The sequence below is a fragment of the Colobus angolensis genome, unplaced genomic scaffold, assembly GCF_000951035.1.
Source record: "Colobus angolensis palliatus isolate OR3802 unplaced genomic scaffold, Cang.pa_1.0 Scaffold7, whole genome shotgun sequence".
In the NCBI taxonomy this organism is placed as follows: Eukaryota; Metazoa; Chordata; class Mammalia; order Primates; family Cercopithecidae; genus Colobus; species Colobus angolensis.
Window position 1 is genome coordinate 7,603,062 of NW_012120709.1, and position 14,440 is coordinate 7,617,501.

Below are 14,440 nucleotides of genomic sequence, written 5' to 3' on the forward strand. Positions count from 1 at the left end.
TTTTTTTTTTTTGGAGGAGGACATGGTCTCACTCTGTCACTCAGGCTGGAGTGTAGCGATGTAATCATGGCTCACTGCAGCCTTGAACTCCCATGCTCAGGCGATCCTCTCACCTTAGCTTCTCGAGTAGCTGGGACCACAGGTGGACTCACCTACACCTGGCTAATTTAAAAAATTTTTTTGGTAGAGATGGGGTTTCACCGTGTTAGCCAGGATGGTCTCGATCTCCTGACCTCGTGATCCGCCCGTCTCGGCCTCCCAAAGTGCTGGGATTACAGGCTTGAGCCACCGCGCCTGGCCTTATATCTTTATTAAGATACATTTCACACACTTTAAAATTCATCTATTGAATTGTACACTTGAGTGGTTCTTGTAGTTGTGCAACCATCACATGATATAATTTTAGAACACTTTCAACACTCCAGAAAGAAACCCCATACAAATTAGCTGTTATTCTCCATTTCTGCTCCCTGTCCCCCTATTCCAGCCCCAGGAAACCATTAAGCTGCTTTCTGTCACCTGTTTTGGACATTTCACATAAATAAAATCATGCAATGTGTAACTTTGTGTCTGACTTCTTTAATTTAACATGACTTCAGGGTTTATCCATGTTGTAGCATGTATTACTTTTTCGCTGTTTCTTGTTGTCCAGTAACATTCCATTGTATGGATATCAGTTGATAGACAATTGTGTTGTTTTCCATTTTCTCTTTTTTTTGAGACAGAGTCTTGCTCTGTCTCCCAGACTGGAGTACAGTGGCGCAATCTCGGCTCACTGCAACCTCCGCCTCCCATGTTAAAGCAATTCTCCTGCCTCAGCCTCCCAAGTAGCTGGGACTACAGGCGTCCGCCACGTCGCCCGGCTAGTTTTTTGTATTTTTTGGTAGAGATGGGGTTTCACCGTGTTAGCCAGGATGGTCTCGATCTCCTGACCTCGTGATCCGCCCGTCTCGGCCTCCCAAAGTGCTGGGATTACAGGCTTGAGCCACCGCGCCTGGCCTTATATCTTTATTAAGATACATTTCACACACTTTAAAATTCATCTATTGAATTGTACACTTGAATGGTTCTTGTAGTTGTGCAACCATCACATGATATAATTTTAGAACACTTTCAACACTCCAGAAAGAAACCCCATACAAATTAGCTGTTATTCTCCATTTCTGCTCCCTGTCCCCCTATTCCAGCCCCAGGAAACCATTAAGCTGCTTTCTGTCACCTGTTTTGGACATTTCACATAAATAAAATCATGCAATGTGTAACTTTGTGTCTGACTTCTTTAATTTAACATGACTTCAGGGTTTATCCATGTTGTAGCATGTATTACTTTTTCGCTGTTTCTTGTTGTCCAGTAACATTCCATTGTATGGATATCAGTTGATAGACAATTGTGTTGTTTTCCATTTTCTCTTTTTTTTGAGACAGAGTCTTGCTCTGTCTCCCAGACTGGAGTACAGTGGCGCAATCTCGGCTCACTGCAACCTCCGCCTCCCATGTTAAAGTGATTCTTCTGCCTCAGTCTCCCCAGTAGCTGGGACTACAGGTGTGCACCACCATGCCCCGCTAATTTTTGTTTTTTTAGTAGTAATTTTTGTTTTTGTTTTTTGTTTCGCCATATTGGCCAGACTGGTCTTGAACTCCTGACCTCAGGTGATCTTCCTGCCTCAGCCTCCGAAAGTGCTTGGGATTACAGGCGTGAGCCACTATGCCCGGCTTTTTCCATTTTTTCTATTATACTTATGCTGCTACAAATATCCATGCACAAATTTTTTGTGGACAGATATTTTCATTTAGGGGTGGGATGTAAACTTTGAAGTGGAATTGCTGGATCATATTATAACTCTATGCCTGGCATTTCAAGGACTATTTTTCAAAGAGGCTGTACTGTTGTACATTCCCACCGGCAATGTATGGGTACTCTAATTTTTCCACATCCCCATCAGCACTTGTTGGCTGTCTTTTTGACAGATAATCTCCTCTTTCATTTTTTATTTGTAGCGATTTGTGACTTCTCCCTTTCTTTATTGGTCAGTCTAGCCAAAGTTTTGCAATTTTGTTAATCTTTTCAGAAAATCATCTTTTTGGTTTGTTGAGTTTCTCTGTTGTTTTTCTATATTGTTTCTCTTATTTTTACTATAATCTGTAAAATTTCCTTTTGTAACTGAACCTAACTTTGGCTGGTTGTTATTCAAAAGCCAAACTCCAGAGTTAAGAGTTGGTAGGAGAAAAAGCAGGCTTATTCAAGAGCGATAACTTAAGAGATGGCAGACTAGTGTTGCAAAGACTATCTCAGTTCTTCAAGGTGGCTGGAGGGTTTTTATGGTGGGTTGGGGGGAATATACAGAAACTATGCACGGGGGTTGACTATATGCGGGTAAGCATGTATGATTTTGATGACTCTCTTGAGCAATGGGCCATCTGGTGGTCTGGCTGGCAACTACTTGATTCCAGCAGAAATATAGATTAACTGCTCAGCATTCTTCTTGGAGAGAAATGTTCCACAAACTTGATTCTGTGCTTAGTTTTCAAGACTACTTCCTGGAGTTCTTTAAGCAAAGAAAATGAATTAAACATTACTAAAAGTCCAGCATAGAAAGAAGGGGGAAAAAGAAGAAAAACAATTGTTTTTCAAAAAGGGATGGTAGTTTCCATTACAATTCCTTCTGCTTTCTTTGGGTTTAATTTGCTCTGCTTTTTCTGGTTTCTTAAAGTGCTTTGAGAACTTTCTTCTTTTAATATAGGCATCATTAGCTATAAATTTACCTCTAAACATTGCATTAGCTGCATCCATAAGTGTTTGTTTGTATTTTTATTTTCATTCATTTTCAAGTATTTTCTAATTTACCTTATGATTTCGTCATTAACACATTTGTTATTTAGGAGTGTGCTTTTTTTTTTTTTCTTTTTGAGAGGGAGTCTAGCTCTGTCACCCAGGCTGGGGTGGATTGCCATGATCTCGGCTCACTGCCACCTCTGTCTCCTGGGTTCAAGTAATTCTCCTGCCTCAGCCTCCTGAGTAGCTGGGACCACAGGACACCACGCTTGGCTACTTTTGTGTGTGTGTGTGTGTGTGTGTTTTTAGTAGACATAGGGTTTCACCATATTGGCCAGGCTGGTTTCAAACTCCTGACCTCAAGTGATCTGCTCACCTCAGCCTCCCAAAGTGCTGGGATTGCAGGCATGAGCCACCGTGCCTTGCCCAGGAGTATACTGTTTAATTCCATATATTTATGAATTTCCTAAATTTTCTTTTGTTGTTGAATTTTAATTTTTCGTTATTGAAGTTGCAGAACATTCTTTGCATGATTTTAATCCTATTAATTTTATTCAGTATTGTGTATAGCTTAGCATATTCTGGTGAAGTTCATGTGCACTTGAGAAGAATGTGTATTTGTTGTTGTTGGGGTAAGTGTTCTTTAGTTGTCTGTTAGATGTAATTGATGTATATATTTCTTGAAGTTATCTATTCCCTTGTTGATCTTATACCTCAGTTGTTCCATCCATTATTGAAAGTGGGATATTAAAATATGCTTGTTGAATTATCTCCTCTTTTTCTTCTGTCTTGGTTTACGTATTTCAGGACTCTGTTGTTAGGTATACATATATAATACATTATACATATTTATTTATAATTGCTGTATTTTCCTATTGAATTAAATCTTTTATCATTATAAAATGACCTTCTTAATCTCCAGTAAAAGTAAAATGTCTTAAAAATCTATCTATTTTGTCTACTATTAGTTTAGCTACTCTAACTGTATTTTGGATATTGCTTTTATGGTATTATTGACATGCTGTAGAAACAAGGTGAACTCTATTGGTTTTTATGTCAAAACTGATGACACTACACATACACTAAAAGGATATGAAAAAATTAATTACTCACATAATGATCCTTCCTGGGAAGATCAAGTGACTGCCAAGCAAATCAAAAAATGTGATAAGAACAGGGAAAGGAGAGACTAGCTTGGGGTTTATGAAGGTTGATTTTGGGTGTCAACTTGACTGCATTGAGGGATATCCAGATAGCTGGTAAAGCATTAATTATTCTCAATGTTTTAGGAGGCAGTGAGCCCATCCCTCTTCTGCAGAAAGAAAAACCCAGGTGGTTTGGCATTTGATTAGAATGATTGGGATGCCCCAAATGTGCCCGTGAAAGTGTTTCCTGAGAGAATCAGCATGTGAGTAGCTGGACTGAGTGAGGGAGATCTGCCCTCCACGTGGGTGGGTACCATCCAGTCAGCTGGGGATTTTGATGTAACAGATAGGGGAGAAAGAGTGAATTATTGCTCTTTCTGCTGGAGTCAGGTGCTCTTCTCCTGCCCTCAGATGTCAGAGCTCCAGTTCTATGGCCTTTGGACTCCAAGACTCACACCAGTGGCCCCTGGGGTTCTTGGACTTTTGACCTTGGACTGAGAGTTACACCATATGCTTCCTTGGTTCTGAGGCCTTTAGCCTTAGATGGAGCCACACTACCAGCTTACGAGGTTCTGAAGTATTCTGACTTGAACTGAGTCATGCTACGGGCTTCCCTGGTTCTCAGCTTATAGACAGCCTATTGTGGTACTTCTTAGCCTTCATAATTAAGTGAGCCAATTACCCTAATACATTTTTTTCTCATACTTCTCTCTTTATATACATTCTATCAGTTCTGTCTCTCGCGGGGAACCCTGACCAAAACAGGATTTTTCTGGTGGTTAGAGGGTAAGGCAAGAGTGAGAATTCCCACATGTGGTTTGAACTCCCACAGGTCAAAAATTGTGAGTATTACAGTTTCTTTTCTCACTTCACACTTCCCACATCTCTTCCCCATTACTCTCAGCTGAAGATCTTCCATCATATCGCATTGAGAAATAGAAGCAACACAACTGAATTCCATCTTCCCACTTCCAATTTCCCTGCATGTAAACCATACTGTTTACATTCCCTTTTGTTACAGTATACAGAGTGTCGCTGTTCCTATCAAAGGTCAGTTTTCACTTCTACTCTGTATTCTGTCTCCTCTGTTCTTCTCAGGGTCTTTATTGCAGCCATTGTTTCCCTCTGCTTCTCTCTCTAAGCAATCCTCTCGTGATACAGAAACGATCTAGTATCTCCTCCCTTGATCTCACATTCTCTCCAGATAACATCCTTTTTTTTCTACTTCCTTATTTCTGGAATATAAATGAATTTTGTGTTTAGGCTTGGGTTCTATTCCCAAGTTATCTTATTATGTATATGCAAATATTCCAAATTTCAAAAAATCAACAGTCTGAAATACTTCTGGTCTAAAGCATTTCAGATGATGGCTACTCAATCCGTAAACCTACAGGGCAAACATCTTTCTGGACCACAGTGCTTCACTGCAAACTCAACATTCAAAGCAGAACTCATTTATATTCTACTTCAAAGTGAAGGAAGCATAATCTAGCTGTCCTGTGTTAGGTATTTTAAATATGGAAATCCTGATATTAATAACAAATACATGATAATAAGCATTACCTACATATTCTCATGAAAAAGTGAAATATAGAGAATTGAAATAACAAGCCCCAGGTCTTGCATAAGAAAATAAATTAATCAAATCAGAGTTAATTAATATAACAAAATAACTGAAAAGTTTTGATTTTCTTTTGCATTTTTTATTTCCATAGGTTTTGGGGGAACAGGTGTATTTGGTTACATGTGTAAGTTCTTTAGTTGTGATTTGTGAGATTTTGGTGCACCCAACACCTGAGCAGTATACATTGAACCCAATTTGTAGTCTTTTATCCCTCACCCCCTTCCCACCCTTTCCTCTTGATTCTCCAAAGTCCATTGTGTCATTCTTATGCCTTTGCATCCTCACAGCTTATCTCTTATCTCTCACTTATGAGTGAGAACATATGATGTCCAGATTGCCATTTCTGAGTTACTTCACTTAGAATAATAGTCTCCAATCCCACCCAGGTTGCTGCAAAGGCTATTAATTCATTCCTTTTTATGACTGAGTAGTATCCTGTGTGTGTGTGTGTGTGTGTGTGTGTGTGTATCACAGTTTCTTTATCCACTTGTTGATTGATGGGCATTTGGCATTTGGGTTGGTTCCACATTTTTGCAATCGCAAATTGTGCTGCCATAAACACGACTGTGTAAGTATCTTTTTCATATAATGAATTCTTTCCCTCTGGGTAGATATCCAGTAGTGAGATTGTTGGATCAAATGATAGTTCTACTTTTGGTCCTTGAAGGAATCTCTATACTGTTTTCCATAGTGGTTTTACTAGTCTGCATACCCACCAGCAGTGTAGAAGTGTTCTCTTTTCACTGTATCCAGGCCAACATCTTTTTTTTTTTTCTTTATTATGGCCATTGTTGCAGGAGTAAGGAAGTATCACATTGTGGTTTTGATTTGCATTTCCCTAATTACTAGAGAGATTTGGCATTTTTTCTTATGATTGTTGGACATTTGTATACCTTCCTTTGAGAATTATCTATTCACATCCTTAGCCCACTTTTTGATGGGATTATTTGTTTTTTCCTTGCTGATTTGTTTGAGTTCGTTGTCAGTTCTGAATATTAATCCCTTGTCATATGTATAGATTGTGAAGATTTTCTCCCACTTCGCAGGTTGTCTGTTTACTCTGCTGAATGTTCCATTTGCTGTGCAAAAGCTCTTTAGTTTAATTAAGTCCTATCTATTTATCTTTGTTTTCATTGCATTTGCTTTTGGGTTCTTAGTCATGAAATTCTTGCCTAAGCCAATGTCAAGAAGAGTTTTTCTGATGTTATCTTCTAGAATTTTTATAGTTTTAGATCTTAAAGTCCTTAATCCATCTTGGGTTGATTTCTGTATAATGTGAGAGATGAGGATCCAGTTTTATTCTCCTACATGTGGCTAGCCAATTATCCCAGCACCATTTGTTGAATATGGTGTCCTTTCCCCACTTTAGGTTTTTATTGGCTTTGTCAAATAACAGCTGGCTCTAAGTATTTGGCTTTATTGCTTGGTTCTCCATTCTGTTCCATTGGTCTATGTGCCTATTTTTACACCAGTTCCATGATGTTTTGGTGACTATGACCTTATAGTGTAGTTTGAAATCAGGTAATGTGATGCCTCCAGATTTGTTCCTTTTGCTTAGTCTTGTTTTGTCTATGTGGGCTCTTTTTTTGCTCCATATAAATTTTAGGATTGTTGTTTCTAGTTCTGTGAAGAATGATGGTGGTATTTTGATGGTAATTGCATTTAATTTGTAGGTTGCTTTTGGCAGTATGGCCTTTCTCTCAATATTGATTCTACCCACCCATTTATGAGCATGAAATGTGTTTCCATTTGTTTGTGTCTATGGTTTCTTTCAGCAGTGTTTTCTAGTTTTCCTTGTAGAGGTCTTTCACCTCCTTGCTTAGGTATATTCCTAAGTATTTTATTTTATTTTTTAGATCTATTCTAAAAGGGGTTGAGTTCTTGATTTGATTCTCAGTTAGGTTGCTGTCAGTGTGGAAAAGAGCTACTGATTTGTATACATTAATTTTATATCCTTAAACTTTGCTGAATTTATTTACCAGTTATAGGAGCTTTTTGGATGGATCTTTAGGGTTTTCTAGGGATACAATCTTATCATCAGCAAGCAGCAACAGTTTGACTTCCTCTTTACCAGTTTGAATGCCCTTTATTTATTTCTTTTGTCTGATTGCTCTAAATAGAACTTCTAGTACTATGTTGAATAAAGTGGTAAGAGTGGGCATCCCTGTCTTATTCCAGTTCTCAGAGGGAATGGTTTCAACTTTTCCCCATTCAGCATTATGTTGGCTGTGGGTTTGTCGTAGATGGCTTTTATTACATTGAGATATGTCCCTTGCATGCAAGTTTTGCTGCTGAGGGTTTTAATCATAAAGGGATACTGAATTTTGTCCACTGCTTTTTGTGCATCTATTGACACGATCATGTGATTTTCGTTTTTTAATTTTGTTTGTGGTGTATCACATTTATTGACTTGCATAAGTAAAATCATTCCTGTATCCCTAGTATGAAACCTACTTGATCATGGTGGATTATCTTTTTGATAGGTTGCTAGTTTTTGTTAGATAGAATTTTGTTAAAATTTTTAATGTATTTTCATCAAGGATATTGGTCCATAGTTTTATTTTTCAGTTATGTCCTTTCCTGGTTTTGGTATTAGAGTGATACTGGTTTCATAGAATGATTTAGGGAGGATTCCCTCTTTCTCTGTCTTGTGGAATAGTGTCAATACGATTGGTACCAATGCTTGTTTGAATGTCTGGTAGAATTCAGCTGTGAATCTGCCTGGTCCTGGACTTTCTTTGTTGGTAATTTTTTTAAATTACTACTTCAGTCTCACTGCTTGTTGTTTTTGGTCTATTCAGGGTATCTAATTTCTTCCTGATTTAAGCTAGGAGGATTTTATCTTTCCAGAAATGTATCCATCACCTCTAGGCTTTCCAGTATACGTGCATAAAAGTGTTCATAGTAGCCTTGAATGATCTTTTGTATTTCTGTGGTGTCAGTTGTAATATCTCCCATTTTGTTTCTAATTGAACTTATTTAGATTTTCTCTCTTCTTGGTTAATCTTGCTAATGCTCTATCAACTTTTAAAAAATCTTTTCAAAGAACCAGCATTTTGTTTCATTTATCCTTTGTATTGTATTTTGTTTGTTTCAATTTCATTTAGTTCTGCTCTGATCTTGGTTATTTCCTTTCTTCTGCTGGGTTTGGTTTGTTCTTATTTCTCTAGTTTCTTGAGATGTGACCTTAGATTGTCTCTTTGTGCTCTTTCAGACTTTTTGATGTAGGCATTTAGGGCTATGAACTTCCTTCTTATCACCACCTTTGCTGTATCCCAGAGGTTTCAACAGGTTGTATCACTAATATCATGCAGTTCAAATAATTTTTAAAATTTCCATCTTGATTTCTTTGTTGACCCAATGATCATTCAAAAACAGGTTGTTTAATTTCCATGTATTTGCATGGTACTGAAGGTTCCTGTTGGAGTTGATTACCAGTTTTGTTTCACTGTGATCTGAGAGAGTACTTGATATTTCAGTTTTCTTAACTTTTTTGATACTTGTTTTGTGGCCTACCACATGGTCTATCTTGGAGAATGTTCAATGTGCTGATGAATAAATGTATATTTTGTGGTTGTTGGGTAGAATGCTCTGTAAATATCTGTTAAGTCCATTTGTCATGGAGTATAGTTTAAGTCCGTTGTTTCTTTATTGACTTTCTGTCTTGATGATCTCTCTAGTGCTGTTAGTGGAGTATTGAAGTCCCCCACTGTTATTGTGTTGCTGTCTGTCTCATTCCTTAGGTGTACTAGTAATTGTTTTATAAATTTGGTAGCTCCAGTGTTAGGTGCATATATATTTAAGATTGTGATAATTTCTGTTGGATAAGGCCTTTTATCATTATATAATGTTCCCCTTTGTCTTTTTGAACTGCTGTTGCTTTGAAGTTTGTTTTGTCTGATATAAGAACAGTCACTCCTGTTTGCTTTTGGTGTCTATTTGCATGGAATGCCTTTTTTTACTCCTTTACCTTAAGTTTATGTGAGTCCTAGTGTGTTAGGTGAGTCTCTTGAAGGCAGCAGGTGGTTGGTTGGTGAATTTTTATCCAATCTGCAATTCTGTGTCTTTTAAGTGGAGCATTTACGTCATTCAATGTTAGTATTGAGATGTGGAGTACTATTCCTTTTATTGTGCTATTTGTTGCCTATATACCTTTTTTTTTTTTGTATCTTTGTTTTATAGGTCCTGTGAGATTTATGCTTTAAAGAGGTTCTGTTCTGATGTGTTTCCAGGGTTTGTTTCAAGACTGAGAGCTCCTTTTAGCCATTCTTGTAGTTCTGGTTTAGTAGTGGTAAATTCTCTCACCATTTATTTTTCTGAAAAAGACTGAATCTTTCCTTCATTTCTGAAGCTTACTTTTACTGGATACCAAATTCTTGGCTGATAATTTTTTTTTAAAGGGGGGTGAAGATAGGGCCCCAATTTATTCTAGCTTGCAGGGTTTCTGCTGAGAAATCTGCTGTTAATCTGATAGGTTTTCATTTATAAGTTGTTTGGTGCTTTTGCCTCACAGTTCTTAAGATTCTTTCCTTCATCTTGACTTTAGATAACTTGATGACAGTGTGCCTAGGTGATGATATTTTTGTGATGAATTTCCCAGATATTCTTTGAGATTCTTGTATTTGGATATCTACATCTCCAGCAAGGCTGGGGTAGTTTATGCCGAGTATTTCCCCAAATATGTTTTCCAAACTTTTAGATGTCTCTTCTAGGAATGCCAATTATTCTTAGGTTTGGTCATTTAACATAATCCCAAACTTCTTGGAGATTTTGTTCACTTTTTAAAATTATTTTTTCTTTGTCTTTGTTGGATTGGGTTAACTCAAAAATCTTGTCTTTGAGCTCTGTGGTTCTTTCCTCTGCTTGTTCGATTCTATTGCTGAGGCTTTCCAGAACATTTTGCCATTTCCCTAAGTGTGTTCTTTATTTCCTGAAGTTTTGATTGATTTTTATTTATGCTATCTATTTTACTGAGGATTTCTCCCCTCATTTCTTGTATCATTTTTTTTTTTTAAATTTCCTTATGTTGGACCTCACTTTTTTCTGGTGCCTCCTTGATTAACTTAATAACAAATTTATTTTTCAGGTAAATCAGGGATTTTTTCTTGGTTTGGTGAGCTAGTGTGATTATGTCAGGGTGTTAAAGAACCTTGTTATGTCATATTACCAGAATTGTTTTTCTGGTTCCTTCTCATTAGGGTAAGCTATGCCAAAGGGAAACTCTAGGGCTCAAGGCTGCTGTTCAGATTTTTTGTCCCATGGCGTGTTCCCCTGATATAGAACTCTCCCCGTTTTCCTAGGGATGTGGCTTCCTGAGGACTAAGCTGTAGTGATTGTTATCCATTTCCTGAATCTAGCCACCCAGCAGGTCTACCAGGCTCTGAGCTGGTACTGAGGATTGTCTGCACAGAGTCCTGTGAGGTGAATCATCTGCAGATCTCTCAGCCATAGATACTAACACCTGCTCTGGTGGAGGTGGTAGAGGGGGTGAAATGGACTCTTTGATGGTCCTTAATTTTGGTTGTTTAATGCACTATTTTTGTGCTGGTTGGCTTCCTGACAGGAAGTGGCACTTTTAGGAGAGTATCAGCTCTGGTAGTATAGGGAGGCTCAGGTGGTGAGATGGGCCCTAGAGCTCCTGAGTATTTGTCCTTTGCCTTCAGCTACCAGGGTGGGTATAAAAGAACCATCAGGTGGGGGCAGGGCTAGGTGTGACTGAACTCAGGTTCTCCTTGGGCAGGTCTTGCTGTGGCTGCTGTGGGGGATTGGGATGTGGTTCCTAAGACAATGGAGTTATGTTCCCAGGAGAATTATGGCTGCCTCTGGTGTGTCATGCAGGTTGTAAGGGAAGTGAGGGAAAGCCAGTAGTCACAGGCCTCACCCAGCTCCCACGCAATCCAAAAGGCTGGTCTCACTCCCACTGTGCCCCGCTTCAATAGTACCGAGTCTGTTTCCAGGCAGTGGGTGAACAGGGTTGAGGACTTGCCTCAGGCTACCAGCCTCCCAACTGCAAAAGCAAGCAGGGCTTTTAGGCCTGTGGAGTCTGCACACTGGATTCACACCCTCCCCAAGTTCTGGCCAAGAGACTTCGCATTTGGTTGGAATTGTTCAAAGTTCAGCTGGAGGTTTCCTTCTCCCTGTGGTCTTTTCCTAGTACCTCTGGCAGCCTTCCCAAAGGAACCCTGTGAGACAAAGCAGAAATGGCTTCCCAGGGGACCCAGAGAGCCCACAGAGTTTTTCCCATAGCTTTCTCTACCCCTGTATTTTGCTCAGCTCTCTGAATTTACTCAGGCCCGGGTAAGTTCAGAATCTTCTCCTGTGATCTAGACTTTCAGGTTCCCCAGTGAGGGTATGTGTTTGGGGGTGGACAGTCCCCCTTTCCCACTTCTATAGCTTGGACACTCACAGCATTTGGGGTGTCTCCTGGGTCCTATAGAAGCAATCTGCTTCCTTTAGAGGATCAGTGGGTTCTCTCAGCTTTCCTGGATTATTCCTGCAGTAGTTCTGGAACAAAAGTTCACGATGAGATTCTCTACACTCTGCTCTGTCCATCCAAGTGGGAGCTGCAATCTAGTCCTGCCTCCTATCTGCTGTAATCTAGGCAAGTTTTCCTGATCTTATTCTATTGACTCAAATAAGAAGAAATGATCCTCTTTGACTAATGAAAACCCAGAGAGAAGGGATATGAAAAGTCAAAAGGGAAGAAATCACAGGGCAGTGGGTGGGCAGTTAAGGACAGACAATATTTATTTTTGTGGGTGACAAGTGCCTCCTTGGGCTGGCTTTTCTACAGTACATCAATGGCTTCACCTTCATAAGCACCAGGAGTTAATTTTAGTGTCTATTGATCTGGCCCTGGTGATCTTCAGAGAACATTCTGTAGCTGCTGTGTGGACATAGTCTGTCCCCACTTCTACCACTTGCCTCCTGCAAGTAATCACTCAGCAGCCCTTTACCTAAGAGAAAAGTCTACTCAGTGACGGTCATGCCATTCTATGACCTGAGACTGAGGTTCACTCTGGTTGCTTTGTGTTCCATACTCTACCCTGGGAGCCATGTGTATCAAGAACAGCCCCCTGGCTTCTAGCAGGACATGGCTATCTATGTTTTGTGACTGGTAACATTGGAGGGTAATTAGAAATGTGGCCTAAAAAAATGGGTGAGTTACATCATGTTTTATTTTAGGTTGACTGGATATTCAGCAGAGATAAACAAGGTCTCTGCTCTCAGGAAGCTTACAGTCTACTAGAGGGAAACAGAAAATAACAACAAGATGAGTTATTATGTAATGTGATAGAAGTAATGGTAGACTCTTCCTAGGAATAGCAATGCATTACTGCAGTCACATTCATCAGTGTGAATTCACTTCTCTTATTCTTCCCAAAGGGACAACTGTCTGAACAAAAGTTTTGAATATTAGGAAGAGAGGAGGGAGAGCACAGTGGAACTAAGAATCTTAGTTTTGACAGAGACTACACCAAGTGGAAAAGATGCCAGAAGGAGAAGTTAGAATATCCTTAAGAAAAGCTGTGACTGTTGCAGAACTGTTTCTGTGTTGGCCTTTTCTACAGTATTGTTATATTTGCCTGCTCCAAGTACGGACTAGGTCATCATGACATTAACCTGCGAACAGACTTATTTCAGCTTTGACTAGCCTGACCTGTTGCTTCAATGCCATATGAATAGCGCTCATAATACCTGCTTTGGCTGTAAATATGATACCTGGCCTGCTCCCACCTCCCTCTCCTTCCCAGAGGTTTTCACAGAAGCCTTTATATCAAGTAGGTTTGAGAAGTCGTCCTGCCTGTGTAACCCTGAACACAGTTTGAGTACAATAAAAGGAGCGTTAGAACATGATGTAATAGAAATCTCAAAGAAATGTTTTCTTCTCATTCTCATGTTTGATTTCAGTCTGAACAGATTGTCAAGACTCACTTTAGTTACCACAATTCAGGTCAAGATGTCTAAATGTGAGTGAATCAAAAAGCTATTATGACCTGAGAAGTGTCTCATCAATTACGTTGTAGACTGTAGAGACCAAAACCTTCTTATGCCAAGAGCACATTGACTAGTTGGAGAGAAAGGAGTGTTTTGGCTTTCTTTACTCATCTATTTGAAGCACATATTAACAATGTTAAGATTTTGACATTTAACTTCAAGCCTGAGAAAACAAAGGGAATGTGTTGTTCTTCCATTTCCATATGGACTTAAGAGTTCTAGTTAAATATTCCTCAAGATATGTCTAACCAATGGAAGTACACCTTTAGTTATAGAATTGCAGAGATATGGCATTATGTTCACAATTATGAAAAACAATTATAATTTAAAAATTTTTATGACTTTTTTTAAAAATTGGAAGGTAGAAGCCTTAAAATGCTCAAGGAAAAGGACTTTTTGTGTGTTCATTTTTTGTGTGTATATTTGTGTGTGTGTGCATTTTTCTAGTATTGCATCTGTAAGCTATATATATATAGGATTATATCATGCATATTGCTTTAGACATTTAGTTATAAAGTCATTCATAATGCTAACCTTTTATTTATCTATCTTAGTTTAAGATCTCTCTATATATGTTTTTAAGACATAAGGAGCCCTAAAATAAACATACACCCCAAATTAGAACTAAAAAATCATTAATATATTTTAAGCCTATATGCGACCCACTCCAAATCATGTTCTTTTTCTAATGCTGAAAAATTTTATGTTCTATACATACATTTTGTTAGAATTTTAGGATACATGTTTGAATATTATAAACTTTAAATAATTTAAATTATACTGTTTATATTTCACTGCAACTTGCTTTAAGACATAAGGAGCCCTAAAATAAACATACACCCCAAATTAGAACTAAAAAATCATTAATATATTTTAAGCCTATATGCGCCCCACTCCAAA